Below are 14,764 nucleotides of genomic sequence, written 5' to 3' on the forward strand. Positions count from 1 at the left end.
AAAAGTATTTGTTCAATTTGTCTGCCATTTCTTTGTTTCCCATTATAAATTCACTTGATTCTGATTGAAAGAGGCCTACGTTTGTCTTCACTAATCTTTTCCTCTTTTCATATCTATAGAAGCTTTTGCAGTCAGTTTTTATGTTCCCAGAAAGCTTCCTCTCATAATCTATATTCCACGGTCCGAAATTGACCCTTTGTCCTCCTCTGCTGAATTTTAAATTTCTCCCAGTCCTCAGGTTTGCTGCTTTTTCTGGCCATGTCCAACAGGCACATTCCTATTTATGCTTTTGTTGATTCCAAAAGTTAGTAGAATCTCCATGAACATAACTGGGATTCACCTTTTGTTTGGTCGGCCTGGCCCAAATGGTCCCAGGGTCACATGCTAAACGCGTGCACCCCTGGGATATGTGGACGTTTATGCATGCGTACCTGTAGAGGCCCAGGAGCACCAGTGTTCGAACTTCCGTGACCATCAGTTAGGTTCGTATTTTCTTGTCGTTCAGAGGCATTCGACCATGGGAAAGCTCTGACCGCAAATTCAGGCCAATAATATTCGATAGAGACAGATCGATAGAAGGAGTGATGGAGACAGATAGATGGAGAGATAAACAGATTTAGATAGCAACATATAAATAAAGTTAGATAGAGAGATAGATAGATTATGGAGATACATAAATATGTAGATAATGGTAGAAGGATTCTGTGATAGAGATATTAATCGATGCATCAACAGCAACATACATAGAAAGATGGAAATTGATGGATGGTTGGATAGATATGCATATGGTTAAACGGTACTTATAGTGATACGCGGTAAGATAAATCAACAGAAAACAAATTTATGAGTACGTAACATTGATAGATAAATGTAATCATTCGTTCTTGATGGACACATAAGCTAAGTTTGGAATGATTTCACTTCAGGCAAGTTCAATCTGCTATAATTTGTAGCCTATTTGCTCAGTCGCAACAACTGGACAAACACTGTTGCTCCTGATGTCCGTGTCTTCAGCACATTCTCTCCGTACTTAATGTGGAAAAGCAGATGGTGAGTTCTTACACTCTAACTCAGACCCTGCTGATGTGAGCGTGTGGGTTACTGTTTCGAGCATGTTACACAGTGCAGCAGCGCGATCGCCATTCAAAGCTCTGCGACCTGAAAATGTACAGCAAGGGATTGAGGAAGGCAATGAATGAAGGGAGGGTCCAGTTGTAAAATTTACTATTGCCCCTGTAAAAAAACTGGGAATGGATTCGCTGGATCTAGCAAATCCTTAATCTCAAAATACAATCAAAATACAGTTCAAGAATGTGATAAGGGTCAAAGCAGAAAAGAAGCACCAAAATTACACGAATGTACTTCAGCACTTTCTTCTTCATCAGCTCTATAGATTCCTTCTCAGCTCCCACTTCTATCATTACTTTTGCGTTTAGGGTATAGCAGATCAACAACATCAGGATCGGAAATAATTTAATTTAAAAAAATTGCATGAAAATTTGCCACGATAATTGCATATATTTGCATGAAACATTATCTGCTAATTCTCATTATGAAAAGGCTATCAGGCTCAGGGCCAACACTGCCACCCAAATTGCATAGACTAGAATGAGGTAGCATCAAGGCCTTCACCAGACATGAGACCTAATGTGGTGGACAAAAAAATATATTGGTCAAGGAGATGGGGTAGCGTTGCTGGTTAAAGAGGAGATTAAAGCAATAGTAAAGAAGGACATTAGCTTGGATGAAGCGGAATCTGTATGGGTAGAGCTGCGGAACACCAAAGGGCAGAAAACGCTAGTGGAATTTGTGTACGGACCACCAAACAGTCATAGTGAGGTTGGGGTGGCATCAAACTGGAAATTAGGGATGCGTGCAATAAAGGTACAGCAGTTAGCATGGGTGACTTTAATTTACATATGGATTGGGCTAACCAAACTGGTAGCAATATGGTGGAGGAGGATTTCCTGGAGTGTATAAGGGATGGTTTTCTAGACCAATATGTCGAGGAACCAACCAGAGAGCTGGCCATCCTAGATTGTGTAATGAGAGAGGATTAATTAGCAATCTTGTTCTACGAGGCCACTTGGGGAAGAGTGACCTTAATGTGATATAATTCTTCATTAAGATGGAGAGTGACACAGTTAATTCAGAGAATAAAGTCCTGAAATTAAAGAATGTTAATTTCGATGGAATGAAACGTGGATTGGCTAGGATAGACTGGCGAATGATATTTAAAGGGTTGACAGTGGATAGGCAATTGCAGACTTTTAAAGATCACATGGATGAAATTCAATAATTACACATCCCTGTCTGGCATATAAATAAAACGGGGAAATTGGCTCAACCGTAGCTATCAAGTGAAATTAGGGATTGTGTTAAATCCAAGGAAGAGGCATATAAACTAGCCAGAAAAGCAGCAAACCTGAGCACTGGGAGAAATTTAGAATTCAGCAGAGGAGGACAAAGGATTTAATTAGGAGGGGGCAACTACATTATGAGAGGAAGCTTGCCGAGAACATGAAAACTGACTGCAAAGCTTCGATAGATATGTAAAGAGAAAAAAATTAGTTAGGACAAATATAGTTCCCTTGCAGTCAGAATCAGGTGTTAGGGAAATTGATGGGATTGACGGCCGATAAAACACCAGGGACTGATATTCTGCATCCCTGAGTATTTAAGGAAGTTGCCCTAGAAATAATGGATGAATTGGTGTTCATTTTCCAACATTCTATAGATTCTAGATCAGTTCCGATGGATTGGAGGATAGCTAATGTAACCCCACGTTTTAAAAAAGGTGGGAGAGAGAATACAGGGAATTATAGACCGGTTAGCCTGACATCGGTAGTGGGAAAAATGTTGAAATCCATCGTTGAAGATGTAATAGCAGCGCATTTGGAAAGCAGTGACAGGATCGGTCCAAGTCAGCATGGATTAATGAAAGGGAAATCAGGTTTGCCAAATCGTCTAGAAGTTTTTTAGGATGTAACCAGTAGCGTGGACAAGGGGGAACCAGTGGTTGTGGTGTATTTGGACTTTCAAACGGTTTTTGGCCAGGTCCCACATCAGAGATTAGTGTGTAAAAATTAAAGCACATGGTATTGGGGGTAACGTAGATAGAGAATTGATTGGCAGTCAGGAAGCAAAGAGTAGGAATAAACGGTTCCTTTTCAGAATTGCAGACAGTGACGAGTGGGGTACCTCAAGGTTCAGTGCTGGGACCTCAGCTAGTTACGATATACATTAATGATTTAGACGAAGGAATTGAAAATAATATTTCCAAGTTTGCAGATGACACTAAGTTGGATGGCAGTGTGAACTGTGAGGAGGATGGTAACAGGCTGCAGGGTGACTTGGACAGGTTAGGTGAGTGGGCAAATGCATGGCAGATGCAGTATAATATAGACAAATGTGAGGTTATCCACTTTGGTGACAAAAACAGGGAAGCAAAATATTATCTGAATGGTGACAAATAAGAAAAATGGAGGTGCAACGACACCTGGGTGTCATGGCACATCAGTTATTGAAAGTTGGCATGAAGGTTCAGCAAGCGGTGAATGGCATGTTGGCCTTCATAGCGAAAGTTATAGAATATAGGAGCAGTGAGGTCTTACTGAAGTTGTACAGGGCCTTGGTGAGGCCACACCTTGATATTTATGTAGAGTTTTGATCTCCTTACCTGAGGAAGGACATTCTTGCTATTGAGGGAGTGCAGCGACGGTTCAAAAGACAGATTCGCGGGATGGCAGAACTGACATATGAAGAAAGACTGGATCGACTAGGCATATATTCACTGGAATTTAGAAGAATGAGAGGGGATCTCATAGAAACATGCTAAATTCTGATGGTATTGGACAGGTTAGATGCAAGAAGTATGGTCCAGATCTTGTGGAAGTCCAGCACCATGAGTCTAAGGATAAGGGGTAAGCCAATTAGGACCGAGATGAGGAGAAACGTCTTCACTCAGAGAAATGTGAACCTGTGGAATTCTCTACCACAGAAAGTTGTTGAGGCCAGTTGGTTAGACATATTCAAAAGGGACTTAGATGAGGCACTTGCAGCTAAAGGGATCAAGGGGTATGGAGAGAAAGCAGGAATGGGGTAATGAAGTTGCATGATCAGCCATGATCATATTGAATGGTGGTGCAGGCTCGAAGGGCCGAATGACCTACTTTTGCACCTATTTTCTATGTTTCTATGTAATAGCAATGCAGGTCATGAAAAGTGCGTTGCCATAAAGATTGATTAGACGCAAGAGGGCACTGACATCACGGAATTACTCCATAATCTGCTTCCAAGGATAAATTGAATAAGAGAAAGTATAGAGACCAGGATAATCAAGAAGTCGGTGATCATTAAATCCAGAAGGAGGACATCACTTGCTTGTGAGACCTTTTTCATTCGTACGATGTTCCACAGTGCACTTGAGGTCCCGGTAATGCCCGATACAAGCACTAATACAAGGAAACAGGGAAGGACGATGGTTTTGTTCTGTGCTACTTCGTCATAGGCGTTGTCCATCGAGGGCCCAGTCTGATTGGATGAGTTGATCTCCGACCCTGATCTGTTGACTTGCGTTCCAACTCTCAAAACTAACCATTTGATGTTGTGGCAAATAATAAAGAGCAACCGATCAAAATATGGGGTAAATTAAAGATATATTCTCCAAAAACAGTTGATACTGCAATGTAAGGTTATTTGTTGTTGAAGTTATCAGTTGCTTCTCCACCATGTTAATCCGATCTCACTGGGTTTGACTGGTTGAAGTTACCTCCTTTTTGAGAAATTAACCAGGTGGGTCGATGAGAGCCAAACATATGAAGTAGTGAATATGGATTTTCGCTAGGCTTTTGATAAGGTCTCACATGGCAAACTGATCACAAAAGTAAAAACTCTTGCGATACAGGGCAAAGTGGCAAGTTGGACCAAAAATTGGCTCAGAGGCAGGAAGCAATGGGTAACGGTTGATGGGTGTTTTTGTGGCTGGAAGGATCTTTCCAGTGGGGTTCCACAGGGCTCAGTACTAGATCTCAACGTTTTGTGATATACATCAATGATCTAGACTTGAATATGGGGGTATGATTGAGAAGTTTGCAGATGATACTAAAACTGGCTATATGGTTGGTAATGAAGAGGGAAGTTGCGTAATGCAGGAAGATATCAATCAACTGGTCAGGGGGGCAGAATAGTGTAAATTTGTATTGAATCCAGAGAACTGTGAGGTAATGCATTTGAGGATGGCTATCAAGGAACGGAAATACACTTTAAATGGTTGGAAACTGAGAAGTGTAGATGAACAAAGAGACTTTGGATGTCCAAAGTGCATGTCCACAGATCCCTGAAGGTAATAGACCAGGTAGATAAGCTGGTTAAGAAGGCTTACGGAATGCTTGCCTTTATTTGGCAAAGCAAAGCATACAAGAAAGGTGGTTTATGTTTGAACTGTATAAAATACTGGTTAGGCCACAGCTGTAGTAGTGAGTGCAGTTCTGGTCACCACATTACAGGAAGGACGTGATTGCACTCGAGAGGGTATAGAGGCGATTTAGGAGGATATTGGTAGCAGTGGAGAATATTAGCTGTGAGTACAGATTGGATTGGCTAAATTTGTTTTCCTAGGAACAGACGAGGCTGAGCGGAGAACTGATTGAGGTGTATTCAATTATGAGGGGCCAAGATAGAATAGATAGAAATGGTCTATTTCCCATAGCAGAAGGGTCGACTTACAGCGGGCATAAATTTAAAGTAATTGGTAGAAGGTTTAGAGGGCAGTTGAGGGGAATTTCTTAATGCAGAGCGTTTCGGAGGTCTGGAACTCACTGGCTGAAAGTGTGGAATAGGGCGTAACCCTCACCACATTTACAAAGTACTTGAATGTGCAGTTGAAGTATCGTAACCTGCAGGGTTACGGACCAAGGATGGGAAGTGGGATTTGGCTGGTTTGCCTCTGATTGACCGGCATAGTCACGATGGGAGGAAAAGGCCTCCTTCCGTGCTGTAAACTTTTGTGATTCTATGATGTTCCTCTCTGAAATCTTTGGAAACCAGTAGATACAAGAGATCCCTGAGGTTCCAGCATGCATAATTTCACACATCAAGGAGGAAATTGCATCCTGTAAATGGACGGATATGATTAAAGTTATTGAAATACTGAAAATAATGTCATCCTATACGTGAGAAAGCGATATATCTGTGCACTGACTAATATCTAAGTCCCTCTCCCTCCCGATGTTAACTGTATATTTACAGATGTCTCGATGACCCCCACCTCTCTCGCAGGAAAACATATTTACATTGACTGGTGTCTCCCAGTCTCTTTCACTCAAGAAATGTTTGTACACTGCTGGTATCTCTCAGTCCCTTCCCAACTCAGGGAGATTTCTATAGACTGGCTGGTGTCCCTCAGTCCCTGCTCGCACAAGAGATATCTGTGCAGTGCCTGGCGTCTCAGTCTCCTCTCTCTGAGAGAGATAGCTATGCACTGGCTCCTGTCTCTCCATCCCTGTCAAGCATGGAGGTATCAATATATCGACTGTTGTCCTCATTCCCCTATCCCTCATGGCTATACCTGCATACTCAAGAGATATCTGGACACTGACGGGTGTCTCTCTGTCTGATGTCCTGAGGAGCTATCTGTACAATGGACGGTTTATCTCTGTCCCTCTCCTTCATGGAGATATCAGAATATTGACTGATGTCCCTCAGTTCCACTCCACAGGGAGATATCTGTACATTGACTGATTTCTCTCACTCCCTCTCCTTCAGGGGGAGATCTCGACATTGATTGGTATCCATATGACTTCCTTCCTCAGGGACATATCAGTACATCGACTGGTGTCTCAGTCTGAAACCCTCATGGTAATATCTGCACGGTGACGGGTGCCTCTTAGTCCCTCCTTGCTCAGGTAGATATCTATCTATCTATCTATCAATCTATCTATCTATCTATCTATCTATCTATCTATCTATCTATCTATCTATCTATCTATCTATCTATCTATCTATCTATCTATCTATCTATCTATCTATCTATCTATCTATCTATCTATCTATCTATCTATCTATCTATCTATCTATCTATCTATCTATCTATCTATCTATCTATCTATCTATCTATCTATCTCTCTATCTATCTATCTATCTATCTCTCTCTCTCTCTCTCTATCTATCTATCTATCTATCTATCTATCTATCTATCTATCTATCTATCTATCTATCTATCTATCTATCTATCTATCTATCGATTACTCTATAAGGAGAGATTGAGTAGACTACTCCTATATCCTCTAGAGTTACGAAGAATAAAATGTCATATAAAAACTACAACATTCATCCAGGGCTTTACAGGGTAGACGCAGGGAAGATCTGGCAGGAGAGTCTAGAACTAGGCTTTCATTATCTCAGGATAAACCAGGACTTAGATGAAAAGAAATGTCTTCACAGAGGGGGGTGATTCTTTGGAATTCTCTGCTCAAGAGGGCAGTGGAGGCATACTCGTTCAGTATATTCAATGCACATGTCGATAGATTGTCGGATAATAAGTGAATCAAGGGATTCTTGATAGTGCTGGAAAGTGCAGTTGAGGTACAAGATCAGCCATTACCTTACTGAAGGGCGGAGAGGCTCGCAGGGCCAAATGGCCTCTTGCTGCTCCGACTTTTTATGTATTATGTATCCCTGCATTGTGCCTCACTGATTTTCATTTGAATATAATTTCTGATGTGACTCGTATTGTACATCCACGGTTTTAAGGACTGTTGAGATAGTGTCCACTTGATCCTGAGACATAGCATCACATCCAGCAACAAGGAAAGGAGATGAAGGTCGGTCTGATTCAGACTGGATGAGCAAGTTGTTTACATTCTTTAATTACAGTGTGCCAAATGTACATTTATCAAGTGTCAATACACCCTGCTGTTTCCATCTCCTGACCCTCGCCCCTCTCCTGCATTATGTTATTGCAGACTCTGGTCACCAGTCCCACCATGCAGTGCATTACATGTCAGTACAAAATGAGATTTCCATAACTTGATTTTGAAATTGTAACTTTTCCACACACACAACTCGAACTGCAAACAGCGCTCATTTTCTCTTCAAGGACATTCCTTTCATTAATATGTTGCTTTCAACATGATATTTACCTATCTACCGAGCTATCTGTGTGCCCTATCAATATCTATCTTTCAGTCTGTCTATATATCTATAGATTCTTCTAGCCCTCTTTGTCTATCTGTCTAACTATCTATCTGTTATTCAGTCTGTCAGCCTGTCTATCAGTCTGTCTGTCGGTATATCTGTCTATCTATCTATGTATGTATCAGTCGATCTATGTAACTATCAATCTATTTGGCTGTCTGTCTATCTTTCTATCTGCCTAGCTGGCAGATTATCCCTCTCTCTTTCTATCACTCTATCAATCAATCTATCAATCAATCAATCAATCAATCAATCAATCTATCTATCTATCTATCTATCTGTCTATCTATCTATCTATCTATCTATCTATCTATCTATCTATCTATCTATCTATCTATCCATCTCTAGATCTAGGAATTTATCTCTTTTTCAATATCTTTATTCGTTTATAATTGTAGCGCCCCCTACTGCTTTCTTAATTTTTTAACGCATGTAATAGTATGTTCTTTAATAATTGTTGCGCCCCCTGCCTCCCTCTGACTGATTTGCCGCAAGACAAACGACGCTCTGTATACATTTAGCAACGCCCACTGCCATATGACAGATTTACTGCAAGAGAACGGACACTCTACAAACAAAGATACGAGCATACATGCAATGATGGAAAGGTTAAGACCATCTGGTCCATTGAGCCTGTCCCACGCCGCCCGAAACCATGTGATCTCCTGGAAGTAGCAAAAGTCTGATTAAAAACCCAGGCCAATTTGGGGGAAGAAATTTGGCAAATTCTTCTCTGATCCATCTAGATGATCGAAACTAGTCCAGTTGATTACTCTGGCCTTGAATTCCCTGCAGTACCTCCCTTCTATAACATGTGATCTCTACCGCAGCCAGAAACAAATCCTGCTTTCACTTGAGGAATTCAGTGAGTCTGCATTCATTACATGAAACGACAGATTGTACAGTGGTCTACTATCTTCTGGGAAAAGATCCACCTCCTGACATCTAACCTAGATCTAGTCCTATACAACTTAAATGTGTGATACCTGGTCCAACCTAACCTATTTAATTGAAATTAACTATCGGTTGGAAAACCTTCTATTTCCTTCATTTTTATATAAACCTCAATCAGATCCCCCCTAAGTCTACGCTGATCTAAGGAATTGAGTACCAACTCATTCAACCTATATTGGTAATTAAAATGCTTTATACTTGGAAATAGCCTCGTGACCCTCTTGTTCTCCTTTTCAGAGTGTCAATATCACCTATCATGTGAGGAGGACAAAACTGGACACAGTATTCAAAGCTCGGTCTGATTAAGGCCTTGTTCAAGGACATAACAGTATACGTCCTATTATAATCAAAAGTCATTTGGATACACCCCGATGCCTTATTTGCTGTAACTATCACTGCCCGGCATTGCTCATGTAACTTTAAGGATGTATGTACTAGAATGCGCAATTCCATTTCTATCTGCGCCAACTTTAATACCTTTCCCTGGAGGGTGTAAGAATGTGAACATTTGCCCTAACTACATGCATAAATATGCACTTATCTAAGTTGTACATAATTTTCCAGCCTTGAGCATAATCTACCAGCACATTAAGATCTGCCTGAAGCAGTCGAGCATCTGCTATAATTCAAAATCTCACTCAGATCTTGGTATCATCTGCAAATTTAAAAGTTTTGCGCGAAATCCCAAAATCTAGATCATTATTAAAAATAGTAAAACACAATATACCCAACACTGACCCCTGCGGGACACCACGGGTGACTAGTCTACAATCAGATTCAAATCCATCAATTATTACTTTTTGACTGTTTCCTGCCAGCCAGTTCTGAATCCAACTCAATATATTTCAACGTATACCAGAGGCTCCGATCTTATACAAAAGCCTTTTGTGCGGTATTTTTCAAAATGTTTTGGGAAATCTGAGTGGGCAATGTCTACTGGGCTTCCCTGATCCACAACCTTCGTAACTGTTTCAAAAAATACAATTAGATTTGTGAGATACTACCTCTTTTTTATGAAGTCATATTGGTATGCCTAAAATGTCCCTCCCTATCCAAGTATTCTTAAATCCCTTATGTTTGCTTCAAGCATCTTACATATTACTGATGTTAAACTGATGGGCCTATAGTTGCCCGAGTCTGTCTTGTCACCTATTTCAAAAATGGGGTCTGCATTAGTCTCCATCCAATCTGTAGGAACCATTCAAGAGAGCAGTGAGCTATTATAAATACAGGCCAGCAGCTCTCACAGCTCATGTCCTATCTCCCAGAGGACCATCAGGTGGATATCATCCAGCGCGGCTGCTCTGTCTATTTTCAAGTTCTTAATTATTTTTACCCTAACGTTTTTATCTTTGGTAATGCTGCTAACAAAACTAGTAGAATTAAATTCTAATATTCGAGAATCATTTTCAAGGGTGAAGACTGATGCAAAGTACAAATGTAATATTTCCACCATTCTTAGTGATTCCTTTGAAACCTGCCCTTGAACACCCTTCAGTGGCCCAATACAATCTTTGATAAGTCTCTGATTCACCACGTAAAGAAAAATGCTGATCCCATTACTGCCACAGTTGTCTACAAACCATTAGTCCATTAGTGTTTGATGATGTGATAGCAGCCATCATTTTCTTTAGCTGTTTCCTGTATTCAACCCCGTTTATTTGAGTATTGCATGTTTTAATTGAAAAAACACGTTTCTGTTTACATCTTATTTGTCTGTCTAGTTGTACCATCCCGATTATTAATTTATCGGATGATGAGGGATGTGCTTTATAATTTTAGCACCCCTTCTGCCGTATGACGGTTTGCTGCAGAACAAGGGGTGCTCTGTCCAAAGATAGCACCACCTACTACACTATGACTGCTTTATTGCAGGATGGGAGACAAAAGTTATCATTAGATTGCACAACTGCTTTCTCCCATTGAGATAATTTGGGTCTGATTAAGGAACATAACAAACCATTAGAAATAGGAGCAGGAGTAGGCCCTATGCCTCTCGAGCCTGCTCTGCCATTCAATAAATTCATGATCGATCATCGAACTCAACTCCACTTTCCTGCACAATCTTCATATCCCCAGATTCCCCATAGACTCCAAAAATCTATCTACCTCAGTCTTGAATATATTCAGAGATTCGGGATCCACAGCCCGATGAGGCTGAGAATTCAAAAGATTCACAACCCTCTGAGTGAAGTAATTCCTCCTCATTTCGATCCTAAATGGGCTTCCCCTTATCCTGAGACTGTGCCCCATAGTTCAAAAGAAAAAACCAGGAATTGAACTCGGACCTCTATGCTGTGTATGGTTTTATGCCATCTTCGAATGTCCAGATGGAGATTTACATTATATTTTCCTTAGAAAGATATGGAAGTCTTTTTTCCCCTGCCACATGGTGCAATATTCATTGGAAGTTATTGTAATGTAGAAAAGGTGAACTCGAAAATGGCTGCCTTAATTTGTTTGTTTCAATGACCGTAGCTCACAATAAAATTGCATAATCTGATTGGCTCACTAGGGATTAACATTCGGTATAACTAAGGGATCATTAGAATGAGCCACAACTCATATTGGAGCTACTGTCTCCAGCAATTCGTTTCTCACAGAGAATGCACGCCCCTGGAAACAGTCCAATACTTGCCATTTACTATCCGCTTCTCGCTGCTGTCGGTGTTCCAGGTAAGGTATTACAGCAAGTCATTGGTTGTTAAGGATATCACGGTTTCTGCTGATGATCTGCATCTTTACCCGATTTGGCATTTTGTGTTTCGAGATTTTGCTTCACAGCCGCTTTGTTCATTGTGTTCTGATGAAAGATCACTGATCTGATACATTAACTCATTTTCTCTCTCCACAGATGTTGCTTGACCTTCCAGGTTTTCTGGTCTCATTTCAAATCTCCCTGAGTCAGAGTATGTGTCTTCTGTATCCCTGTTCAGTGTGACATTTTATTGGAATTGTAAAATTCCCCGGGTGTCCAAAGCAAAATTTATTACAACATTATTTTGCATCAGCGTGACTTCCTGTCCCAGATCTATATTCGCACTGCCTTCAGCTAATAATCTCTGTTCAAGTCCAAAAGTCTTTATTTTTAAAAAGTAAGAATCGTGTGACTGATGAAAAAATCTGAAGTGAACCGATGCGACAATAATGTGTGTCTTGATATGTATTTCCCGCCACTTTTTATCAGTACAGTTAATTCTGGTGATCAAACACAGGTTCACAAATGCTGTCGACGGACAAATGTCCAGAAATGATGCGTGTAAAGGGTATTTAAAATGCATCTATTTCTGACTATTGCGTTGAAACGATACTAAAATCAACTGTGTGCTTGATAATGAAGAATAAAGGTGCAGACAGCAGGAAAATGTCTATCAACGGGTCAGGTGGGCAGAACAGTGGCAAATTGAATTAATCCAGAGGTTTGTGAGGTAATGCATTTGGGGAAGGTTGACAAGGAAAGGGAATACACATTAAATGGTTCACTGAGAAGTGTCGAGGGACAAAGAGACGTTGGAGTGCATGTCCACAGATCCCTGAAGTTAGCAGGACAGGTAGATAAGGTGATTAATAAGGCATAATTAAAGCTTGCATTTATTAGCCGCGGCATAAAATTCAAGAGCAGGGGGGGGGCTTATGCGTCAACTGTATAAAACACTGGTTAGGCCACAGCTGAAGTATTGTGTGCAGTTCTGGTCACCGCATTGCAGGAAGGAGATGATTGAACTGGAGATTTACGAGCATGTTGCCGGTAGTGGGGAATATTAGCCACGAGGACAGATTGGATAGGCTGGATTTGTTTTTCTTGGAACAGAGGGGAAACTTCATTGATGTGTATAAAGTTATGACGGGCCTAGATATAGTGGATAGAAAGGGTCTATTGCCATTAGCAGAGGGATCAACAACCAGGATACATCAATTTAAAATAATTAAAAGTTTTAAAGGGGATTTGAGGGGAATTTATTCATGCAGAGTGTTCTGGAACTCACTGCCTAAAGGATGGTAGAGGCAGAACCCCTCACCACATTTAAAAAGTACTTGGATATGCACCATAGGTGCCGTAACCTGCAGGATTACAGACCTAGAGCTGGAACGTGTGATTAAGCTGGAAAGCTTCTTGTTGGTCGAGGGCCTTAAATGGCCTCCTTCCGTGCTGTAAGCTTCCATGAATCTATGAGTCTATATGATCGAATTTCTGAACTGATTGAATGATTGCATGATTGACGTGTGATTTTAGCCATGCAATTATTGAAGGGATATTCTGAGTCATTAAATGGATGGCAATCAGTGAACGATAAACGGTTGTAGTCACGAAGTTGCAGCTAAAACTCCTTGGCCTGTTCTCACTGTCCTGCTCCTCATTCATTGCTTTAGTCCGCCCACGCTCCTTCACTTTCGCTGTTCCTGCTTCCCTTCCTCAAACATTATTCAAATCTTAACAGATCAATCTCTGCCGACAGGTCACTGAATCATTCCCATCGCGAGGCTGAAATATGATCAAAATAAATAAACATCAAGGAGGAGTGATACTTAATGTTACTGTTTTCTTTTCTGTCTATTTCCTGCAGCTAACTTGGTGATAATTGTGATCCTGTCCCGAGGAAAGTGCGGTCTTTCCAGATGTATCACTTGGTACCTGCTGTCCATGGCAGTGGCAGATCTCCTGGTCATTATCACCGCTGTGATATTAAACCGGATCAGTGGAATTTATTTTCAATTTAGTCTGCTGTCCACTACTCCAGGCTGTACTATAACATCTATCCTAATTTATGTAGCCACGGATAGTTCCATCTGGTTAACGGTCGCTTTCACCTTCGATCGATTTGTGGCCATATGATGCCAGAAACTGAAAACAAAATATTGCACTGAGAAAAGTGCGGCTCAGATTATAGTCATGGTCGGTGCCCTGGCTGTTTAAAAAAACATCACTTCTTATCTCACTTATGAACCTATGTTCATAACTGACAATGTCCCATGGTTATGTAACATCAAAGTAATATTTTATCGTTCTCCTCTATGGATAGTATATGACTGGCTTGACAGAATTTTAACGCCATGACTCCCCGTTCTCCTGATATTGCTGCTCAATGCTCTGACCGTCAGACATATTCTAGCGACGAGCAGAGCCCGCAGAAGGCTCCGGGCCCACAGCAATGGAGAGAATCAAAGCGACCCAGAGTTGGAGAGCCGGAGAAAATTAATCGTTTTACACTTTACCATCTCGGGCAGTTTCATCCTATTATGGACAGTGTACGTTGTAAATTTCTTGTATGTCCGAATTACAAAGAATAATTATTTCTCAGGTTCCAATTTCAAAGACCCAAAATGTATTCTCCAAGAAACCGGAAATAGTCTTCAGCTTTTGAGTTCCTGCACAAACACGTGTATTTATTCAGTGATCCAGAGTAAATTCAGAGAGGAGTTAATGGATGCGCTGAAATATCCAATGAATCTCATTATAAAATTAATCAAATTATAAAAATGTATTTTCGTGTTAATTCTGCATTACATCACACCCAGTGGGCCATCCTGACCTGTCAGTTCTGAACCAGCTTTGTCCAGCTCCATCAGCCCCAATAACATGGCCCATCTCGACATCCAAGTCTGAGAAATTGAA

General features: G+C 40.8%; 1 pseudogene; it reads left to right on the forward strand.

The window, feature by feature from the left end:
- Nucleotides 1-11,756: 11,756 nt before the first annotated feature.
- Nucleotides 11,757-14,626, forward strand: LOC139252683 (probable G-protein coupled receptor 139; annotated as a pseudogene).
- The last annotated feature ends 138 nt before the right edge of the window (nt 14,627-14,764 follow it).

The sequence above is a fragment of the Pristiophorus japonicus genome, unplaced genomic scaffold (genome assembly GCF_044704955.1).
Source record: "Pristiophorus japonicus isolate sPriJap1 unplaced genomic scaffold, sPriJap1.hap1 HAP1_SCAFFOLD_477, whole genome shotgun sequence".
NCBI classification, from domain to species: Eukaryota; Metazoa; Chordata; class Chondrichthyes; family Pristiophoridae; genus Pristiophorus; species Pristiophorus japonicus.